Below are 11,032 nucleotides of genomic sequence, written 5' to 3'. Positions count from 1 at the left end.
GTCATCTCTACACCATCACTGTCTATATCAGGCTGTTAACCTGTCATCTCTACACCATCACTGTCTATATCAGGCTTTTAACCTGCTCCTGTCATCTCTACACCATCACTGTCTATATCAGGCTTTAACCTGTCATCTCTGCACCATCACTGTCTATATCAGGCTTTAACCTGCTCCTGTCATCTCTACACCATCACTGTCTATATCAGGCTTTAACCTGCTCCTGTCATCTCTACACCATCACTGTCTATATCAGGCTTTAACCTGCTCCTGTCATCTCTACACCATCACTGTCTATATCAGGCTTTAACCTGCTCCTGTCATCTCTACACCATCACTGTCTATATCAGGCTGTTAACCTGTCATCTCTACACCATCACTGTCTATATCAGGCTTTAACCTGTCATCTCTACACCATCACTGTCTATATCAGGCTTTTAACCTGTCATCTCTACTCCATCACTGTCTATATCAGGCTGTTAACCTGCTGCTGTCATCTCTACTCCATCACTGTCTATATCAGGCTTTAACCTGCTCCTGTCATCTCTACACCATCACTGTCTATATCAGGCTTTAACCTGCTCCTGTCATCTCTACACCATCACTGTCTATATCAGGCTGTTAACCTGTCATCTCTACTCCATCACTGTCTATATCAGGCTATTAACCTGCTCCTGTCATCTCTACTCCATCACTGTCTATATCAGGCTTTTAACCTGTCATCTCTACTCCATCACTGTCTATATCAGGCTATTAACCTGCTCCTGTCATCTCTACACCATCACTGTCTATATCAGGCTATTAACCTGTCATCTCTACACCATCACTGTCTATATCAGGCTATTAACCTGCTCCTGTCATCTCTACTCCATCACTGTCTATATCAGGCTTTTAACCTGTCATCTCTACAGCATCATTGTCTATATCAGGCTTTAACCTGCTCCTGTCATCTCTACACCATCACTGTCTATATCAGGCTTTAACCTGCTCCTGTCATCTCTACACCATCACTGTCTATATCAGGCTATTAACCTGTCATCTCTACACCATCACTGTCTATATCAGGCTATTAACCTGTCATCTCTACACCATCACTGTCTATATCAGGCTATTAACCTGTCATCTCTACACCATCACTGTCTATATCAGGCTATTAACCTGCTCCTGTCATCTCTACACCATCACTGTCTATATCAGGCTGTTAACCTGTTATCTCTACACCATCACTGTCTATATCAGGCTGTTAACCTGCTACTGTCATCTCTACACCATCACTGTCCATTTCAGGCTTTTTGCCTCTGCCTTGCTCATTGAAACTACAACATCACCATGCCCACTACTAAGTGCTTGTTAAGCCCATACATTAGCTGCCTCGTTCCCTCCACCCCACATATGCTGGGACCCAAGTCAATGTTATCTGTGTACCCATCTGTCTAATCCTGCTATGTGGTTGTAGCACCTCATAAAGCAGTTCTTTGTCTGCTAACTGACCTAAAGGACAGCAGACTCATCAACACTGCATATGAATCAGAGAATATAACTCCTCTGTGTGGCTTGACTTCCTCCAGCCAGTGCCAGGCCAACAGTATGGCCATCAGCTCCACCACTGCAGACAGGAGGAGCCATGGTGGGTTCACCGGAATAGCTTCCGTGGGGCTAAACTCCCTTCCATACACTCCCATCTCCATCGCCTGGGTATTACCCACCCACCAACAAAGCTTGTGTTCTGTCCTCGCTCATGTTCCCAGCATGCCTGTAAAATCCCCATTCACAGGACGAGACACCCCATGTCCCTGTAGCTGCTGTCTCCTAATCTGCAATAGCACATCCCCCATCTCCACCTATATAACATTATGCACCTTCTTACATTTTCCCACCACTCTCTCGATGTGTTCTTGCCAGGTCAGAATAGTGTCAAAGTACACCCCAAGGAACCTGAATGCCCCCACCCTAGTTTCTCCCACATAACCTCAAGCATACCTTATCGCCCACCTTCCTCCTGGTAAAGAACTGCGTTTTCTCTACAGAGAACCTGAATCCCCACATTAATGCCCATCGCTCCACCACATCAATTGCTTCCTGTACCTTCCTGACTATGTATGGCACATTTCTTCCCCTCTTCCATACGGCGCCATCATCTGCAAATAACGACCTCCCAATATCCATCTGTACCTAAATGAACATCATTGATCATGATTGAAAACAACAGAGGACTAATCAGTCTCCCCTGCGGTGAATCGTTATCCACCAGGTAAAAAGGGGTGATAGAGAACAGGAAGTGCTTTATCCAGTGGTGTGTTCCTTCTCCTTCACCCATAATATCAAGCTTCATTAGCAACCCCTCCTTCCACATCACATCATACACCTTCTCCACATCACATCATAGCACCTTCTCACATCACATCATACACCTTCTCATCATACACCTTCTCCCATCATACATACACCTTCTCCATCATCATAACCTTCTCCACATCATATCCCCATACACCTTCTCTCACATCATACACCTTCTCCACATCACATCATACACCTTCTCCACATCATACACCTTCTCCACATCACATCATACACCTTCTCCACATCACATCATACACCTTCTCCACATCATATCATACACCTTCTCCACATCACATCATACACCTTCTCCACATCATATCATACACCTTCTCCACATCATACACCTTCTCCACATCATACACCTTCTCCACATCATATCATACACCTTCTCCACATCATATCATACACCTTCTCCACATCATACACCTTCTCCACATCATATCATACACCTTCTCCACATCACATCATACACCTTCTCCACATCATATCATACACCTTCTCCACATCATATCATACACCTTCTCCACATCATACACCTTCTCCACATCATATCATACACCTTCTCCACATCATATCATACACCTTCTCCACATCATATCATACACCTTCTCCACATCATATCATACACCTTCTCCACATCATATCATACACCTTCTCCACATCACATCATACACCTTCTCCACATCACATCATACACCTTCTCCACATCATCATACACCTTCTCCACATCACATCATATACCTTCTCACATCATATTATACCTTCTCCACATCATATCATATCATACACCTTCTCACATCACATCATACCTTCTCCACATCATATCATACACTTCTCTACATCATATCATACACCTTCTCACATCACATCATACACCTTCTCACATCATATCATACACCTTCTCCACATCATCATACACCTTCTCCACACATCATCATACCTTCTCCACATCATATCATACACCTTCTCCATCACATCACCTTCTCCAATTTTTCATCACATCATACACCTTCTCCACATCACATCATACACCTTCTCCACATCACATCATACACCTTCTCCACATCACATCATACACCTTCTCCACATCACATCATACACCTTCTCCACATCACATCATACACCTTCTCCACATCACATCATACACCTTCTCCACATCACATCATACACCTTCTCCACATCACATCATACACCTTCTCCACATCACATCATACACCTTCTCCACATCATACACCTTCTCCACATCATATCATACACCTTCTCCACATCACATCATACACCTTCTCCACATCACATCATACACCTTCTCCACATCATATCATATCATACACCTTCTCCACATCATATCATACACCTTCTCCACATCACATCATACACCTTCTCCACATCATATCATACACCTTCTCCACATCATACACCTTCTCCACATCATATCATACACCTTCTCCACATCATATCATATCATACACCTTCTCCACATCACATCATACACCTTCTCCACATCATACACCTTCTCCACATCATATCATACACCTTCTCCACATCATATCATACACCTTCTCCACATCACATCATACACCTTCTCCACATCATATCATACACCTTCTCCACATCATATCATACACCTTCTCCACATCATATCATACACCTTCTCCACATCATCATACACCTTCTCCACATCATATCATACACCTTCTCCACATCACATCATACACCTTCTCCACATCATATCATACACCTTCTCCACATCATATCATACACCTTCTCCACATCACATCATACACCTTCTCCACATCATACACCTTCTCCACATCACATCATACACCTTCTCCACATCATATCATACACCTTCTCCACATCATATCATATCATACACCTTCTCCACATCACATCATACACCTTCTCCACATCATATCATATCATACACCTTCTCCACATCATATCATACACCTTCTCCACATCATATCATATCATACACCTTCTCCACATCACATCATACACCTTCTCCACATCATACACCTTCTCCACATCATATCATACACCTTCTCCACATCATATCATACACCTTCTCCACATCATATCATACACCTTCTCCACATCTAAAAATACAGCTACAGTCTCCTTGTTCACCTGAGCCTTCCTGACCTTTTGTTTATTTTACCTTTATTTAACCAGGCAAGTCAGTTAAGAAAACATTATTATTTTCAATGATGGTCTAGGAACAGTGGGTTAACTGCCTGTTCAGGGGCAGAATGACAGATTTGTACCTTGTCAGCTCGGGGTTTGAACTTGCAACCTTCTGGTTACTAACTAGTCCAACGCTCTAACCACTAGGGTACCCTGCCGCCCCCTGACCTCTCCTTCCAATCAGAGCACTGGGTCTATAGTTCCCCTTCCTGACCTCTCCTTCCAATCAGAGCACTGGGTCCATTGTTCCCCTTCCTGACCTCTCCTTCCAATCGGAGTACTGGATCCATAGTTCCCCTTCCTGACCTCTCCTTCCAATCAGAGCACTGGGTCCATTGTTCCCCTTCCTGACCTCTCCTTTCGGAGTACTGGGTCCATAGCTCCCCTTCCTGACCTCTCCTTCCAATCAGAGCACTGGGTCCATAGTTCCAATTCCTGACTGGCTTCCGGAATGGCACCACTACTGTTTCCTTCCAGCTGTCTGGTAGTTGATTGGTCCCAATACTGTTTCCTTCCAGCTGTCTGGAAGTTGATTGGTCCCAATACTGTTTCCTTCCAGCTGTCTGGTAGTTGATTGGTCCCAATACTGTTTCCTTCCAGCTGTAGTATTACCACCTTAACCTCTCTCTATCTCTGTAGTGTTACCACCATAACCACTCTCTATCTCTGTAGTATTACCACCATAACACCTCTCTATCTCTGTAGTATTACCACCATAACCCCTCTCTATCTCTGTAGTATTACCACCTTAACCACTCTCTATCTCTGTAGTATTACCACCTAAACCACTCTCTATCTCTGTAGTATTACCACCTAAACCACCCTCTATCTCTGTAGTATTAACACCATAACCCCTCTCTATCTCTGTAGTATTACCACCATAACCTCTCTCTATCTCTGTAGTATTACCACCATAAGCACTCTCTAAGAATGTTTAAATATCTTACGTTACTCTTCTCATATGTATATACTGTATCCTTCACTATCTATTGCATCTTAGCCGCTCTGCCACAAAAACAGCTTCTATCTCAAGGCCATCAGACTGTTAAACAGCCATCACTAACACAGAGGGCGTCTGCCTACATTACAGACTTGATATCATTGGCCACTTTAATAAATAGAACACTAGACACTTTAATAATGTTTACATATCTCGAATTACTCATCTCATATGTATATACTATATCCTGTATCCTTCACTATCTATTGCTCTGACGCTGCTCATTCATATATTTTATACTTATATATGCTCATCCCATTCCTTTAATAGATTGTGTGTATTAGGTTTTGTTGTGGAATTTTTAGATATTACTACTGCAGTCAGATCTAGAAGCCCAAGCATTTCGCTACACCTCGAAATAACATCTGCTAACCATGTGACCAATAACATCTGCTAACCATGTGACCAATAACATCTGCTAACCATGTGACCAATAACATCTGCTAACCATGGGACCAATAACATCTGCTAACCATGTGACCAATAACATCTGCTAACCATGGGACCAATAACATCTGCTAACCATGTGACCAATAACATCTGCTAACCATGTGACCAATAACATCTGCTAACCATGTGACCAATAACATCTGCTAACCATGGGACCAATAACATCTGCTAACCATGTGACCAATAACATCTGCTAACCATGTGACCAATAACATCTGCTAACCATGTGACCAATAACATCTGCTAACCATGTGACCAATAACATCTGCTAACCATGTGACCAATAACATATGCTAACCATGGGACCAATAACATCTGCTAACCATGGGACCAATAACATCTGCTAACCATGTGACCATGTGTCCAATCACATCTGCTAACCATGTGACCATGTGACCAGAAACATCTGCTAACCATGTGTCCAATAACATCTGCTAATCATGTGTCCAATAACATCTGCTAACCATGTGTATGTGGCCTATAACATCTGCTAACCATGTGACCAATAACATCTGCTAACCATGTGACCAATCACATCTGCTAACCATGTGACCATGTGACCAGAAACATCTGCTAAGCATGTGTCCAATAACATCTGCTAACCATGTGTATGTGGCCTATAACATCTGCTAACCATGTGGCCAATAACATCTGCTAACCATGTGTATGTGGCCAATAACATCTGCTAACCATGTGTATGTGGCCTATAACATCTGCTAACCATGTGACCAATAACATCTGCTAACCATGTGACCAATCACATCTGCTAACCATGTGACCATGTGACCAGAAACATCTGCTAACCATGTGTCCAATAACATCTGCTAACCATGGGACCAATCACATCTGCTAACCATGTGTATGTGGCCAATAACACCTCCTAACCATGTGTATGCGACATTACATAACAATAACATTGGATTTGATTTGACCTCTGAACTCCTCAAGCTTCCTTTTCTTCATCCTCTCTGCCTCCATCTCGCTCCCCTTCAAACCCCTCCTCTTTTTCTCTCCCGATTTATTCAACATTTTCTCTATTTGTACCTCTACGCTCCATATTTGCTCAGCTTTCTTCTCCATCACTATCTCCTACCATCTCTGACCCAGTCAACGCCGACATGCCTCAACACAGTTTGATTGCTTGCTTGTATTTCCTTTCAGTGGAATTGCAGTGTCTCTCTGCTACCAAAGCTGAGTTCATCATCTCTTTTTTTCTCTTCTTCATCTCCCCCAGACAGCAGGTGAAAATGCTCTGACTCGAGGTATGTGGGGCGGAGCCCTGGAGTGCATCCAAGCACCCTGATTGGTTGCAATTGAGAGAAGTGATTGACAGGTCTGAAGGCAGCCTTTTTGACAGTATCTAAACCACTTGTTAGGAGACATTTGATCCCAATATGGATCAGCTACCTGCCTGCAGGTAATGTATACAGTACCAGTCAAAAGTTTGGACACACCTACTCACCCTTTGCCTTGCCTTGACTCACCCTTTGCCTTTTCACACTTTTGGCATTCTGTATGCACAGTAACAGCCAGACATAATGCAGCAGACTTAACTCAACTTCTGTCCTGAGCAAGTTCAATAGGAATCAGTCTGCCCCAGCTACAGCTAAAGCTAATCAGCTACCCAAAAACAAGACAGATTTTCCTCTCCTCTCCTCTCCTCTCCTCTCCTCTCCTCTCCTCTCCTCTCCTCTCGGTCCAATATCGGACAATAGTTCATTACCACTAGCACCCCTCAGTCATACTCCGAATTAAAACCTTAATGAAAAATAAAACACTAATATATCTTGATTAGATAAGTGTTCAACCCCCTTGACTCAATGGGTGTTAGAATCCCCTTTGGGAGCGATTACAGCCGTGAGTCTTTCTGGATACGTTTCTAAGAGCTTCACCTGGACTATGAAATATTTTCCCATTATTCTTTAAGAAATTCTTCAAGTTTGGTCAAATTGGTTGTTGATCATTGCTGGACAACCATTTTCAGGTCTTACCATATATTTTCAAACCGTTTTAAGTCAAAACTAACTTGGTCACTCAGAAACATTCACTGTCTTCTTGGTAAGCAACTCCAGTGTATATTCGGCCTGGTGTTTTATGGCTATTGTCCTGCTGAAATGTGAATTAATCTCAGTGTCTGGTGGAAAGCAGACTGAAGGTTTTTCCTGTGCTTAGCTCCATTACGTTTCTTTTTTATCCTGAAAAACTCCCCAGTCCTTAACAATTACAAGCACACCCATAACATGATGCAGCCACCACTATGCTTGAAAATATGGAGAGTGGGACACAGTAATGTGTTGTATTGGATTTGCCCCAAACATAACACTTTGTATTTAGGACAAAAAACTTTGCCACATGTTTGTGCCTTGTTGCATGTTTTGGAATATGTTTATTCTGTACAGACTTCCCTTCTTTTCATCCTCCGTTTTCTCCTATCACAGCCATTAAACTCTGTAACTGTTTAAAAGTCACCATTGGCCTCATGGTGAAATCCCTGAGCAGTTTCCTTCCTCTCCGGCAACTGAGTTAGGAAGGACACCTGTATCTCTGTAGTGACGGTGTATTGATACACCATCCAAAGGGTAATTAATAACTTCCCCATGCTCAAATAGATCTTCAATGTCTGCTTCTTTTTTTATTTTTACCCATCTACCAATAGGTGCCCTTCTTTGCGAGGCATAGGAAAACCTGGTCTTTGTGGTTGAAATTCACTGCGGGACCTTGCAGATTATTGTATGTGTGGGGTACAGAGATGAGGTAGTCATGAAAAAAAATAATGTTAAACACTATTATTGGACAAAGAGTGAGACCATGCAACTTACTATGTGACCTGTTAAGCACATTTTCACTCCTGAACTTATTTAGGCCATAACAAAGGGACGAATACTTATTGACTCAAGACATTTCAGCGTTTCGCTTTGCCATTAAGGGGTATTGTCTGTAGGCCAGTGACAAAACAATCTCTATTTAATCCATTTTAAATTCAGGATGTAACACAACTAAATGTGGAAAAAGTCAAGGGGTGTGAAAGGGGTGCTGAAGGTAATTCACCCAGGTGGTTGGTATTCTGTATGTTTATCATAACACAGAGATATGGGGAACACTAACCTGTAGATATGGGGAACACTAACCTGTAGATATGGGGAACACTAACCTGTAGATATGGGGATCACTAACCTGTAGATATGGGAACACTAACCTGTAGATATGGGGAACACTAACCTGTAGATATGGGGAACACTAACCTGTAGATATGGGGAACACTAACCTGTAGATATGGGAACACTAACCTGGAGATATGTAGATATGGGACACTAACCTGTAGATATGGGGAACACTAACCTGGAGATATGGGAACACTAACCTGTAGATATGGGGAACACTAACCTGGAGATATGGGGAACACTAACCTGTAGATATGGGGAACACTAACCTGTAGATATGGGGAACACTAACCTGGAGATATGGGGGAACACTAACCTGGAGATATGGGGAACACTAACCTGTAGATATGGGGATCACACTAACCTGGAGATATGGGAACACTAACCTGGAGATATGGGGAACACTAACCTGTAGATATAGGGAACACTAACCTGGAGATATGGGGAACACTGAACCTGGAGATATGGGGAACACTAACCTGGAGATATGGGGAACACTAACCTGGAGATATATGGGGAACACTAACCTGGAACACAGAGATATGGGGAACACTAACCTGTAGATATGGGGAACACTAACCTGTAGATATGGGGATCACTAACCTGTAGATATGGGAACACTAACCTGGAGATATGGGGAACACTAACCTGGAGATATGGGAACACTAACCTGGAGATATGGGGAACACTAACCTGGAACACAGAGATATGGGGAACACTAACCTGTAGATATAACACTAACTGGGGAACACTAACCACTGTGGAGATATGGGGATCACTAACCTGTAGATATGGGGAACACTAACCTGGAGATATGGGGAACACTAACCTGGAGATATGGGGAACACTAACCTGGATATGATAACCTGGATATGGAACACTAACCTGGAGATATGGGAACACTAACCTGGAGATATGAGATATGGGGAACACTAACCTGGAGATATGGGGAACACTAACCTGGAGATATGGGGAACACTAACCTGGAGATATGGGGAACACTAACCTGGAGATATGGGAACACTAACCTGGAGATATGGGGAACACTAACCTGTAGATATGGGGAACACTAACCTGGAGATAACCTGGAGATATGGGGAACACTAACCTGTAGATATGGGGAACACTAACCTAAGATATAGGGAACAACTAACACTGGAGATATGGGAACACTAACCTGGAATACAGAGATGGAGATATGGGGAACACTAACCTGGAGATATGGGGGGAACACTAACCTGGAGATATGGGGAACACTAACCTGGAACACAGATATGGGGAACACTAACCTGGATATAGAACACTAACCTGGAGATATGGGGAACACTAACCTGGAGATATGGGGAACACTAACCTGGAGATATGGGGAACACTAACCTGGAGATATGGGAACACTAACCTGGAGATATGGGGAACACTAACCTGGAGATATGTAGGGAACACTAACCTGGAGATATGGATATGGGGAACACTAACCTGGAGATAACCTGTAGATATGGAGAACACTAACCTGGAGAACACTAACCTGTAGATATGGGAACACTAACCTGGATATGGGGATAACCTGTAGATATGAACACTAACCTGGAGATATGGGAACACTAACCTGTAGATATGGGGAACACTAACCTGTAGATATGGGGAACACTAACCTGTAGAACACTAACCTGGATATGGGGAACACTAACCTGGAGATATGGGGAACACTAACCTGTATGGGGAACACTAACCTGGAGATATGGGGAACACTAACCTGAGATATGGGGAACAGTAACCTGTAGATATGGGGAACACTAACCTGGAGATATGGAACACTAACCTGGAGAACACTAAGCTGGGGGGAACACTAACCTGGAGATATGATATGAGATATGGGGAACACTAACCCTATAAA

The 11,032-nt window shown here is 43.0% G+C and overlaps 1 long non-coding RNA gene across 1 annotated transcript; it reads right to left on the bottom strand.

Moving 5' to 3' along the window:
- Positions 1-1,173, bottom strand: LOC127918242 (uncharacterized). Its single transcript, XR_008099540.1, has 4 exons — positions 1,117-1,173; positions 938-984; positions 130-400; positions 1-40 (listed from the first exon to the last, which is right to left on the bottom strand). It is a non-coding gene; the product is annotated as an uncharacterized LOC127918242 (long non-coding RNA).
- Positions 1,174-11,032: the final 9,859 nt, after the last annotated feature.

Source organism: Oncorhynchus keta, unplaced genomic scaffold, assembly GCF_023373465.1.
Source record: "Oncorhynchus keta strain PuntledgeMale-10-30-2019 unplaced genomic scaffold, Oket_V2 Un_contig_1382_pilon_pilon, whole genome shotgun sequence".
In the NCBI taxonomy this organism is placed as follows: Eukaryota; Metazoa; Chordata; class Actinopteri; order Salmoniformes; family Salmonidae; genus Oncorhynchus; species Oncorhynchus keta.
The sequence above is the reverse complement of the archived record's forward strand: the minus strand, read 5'-3'. Positions and strand labels throughout refer to the sequence as shown.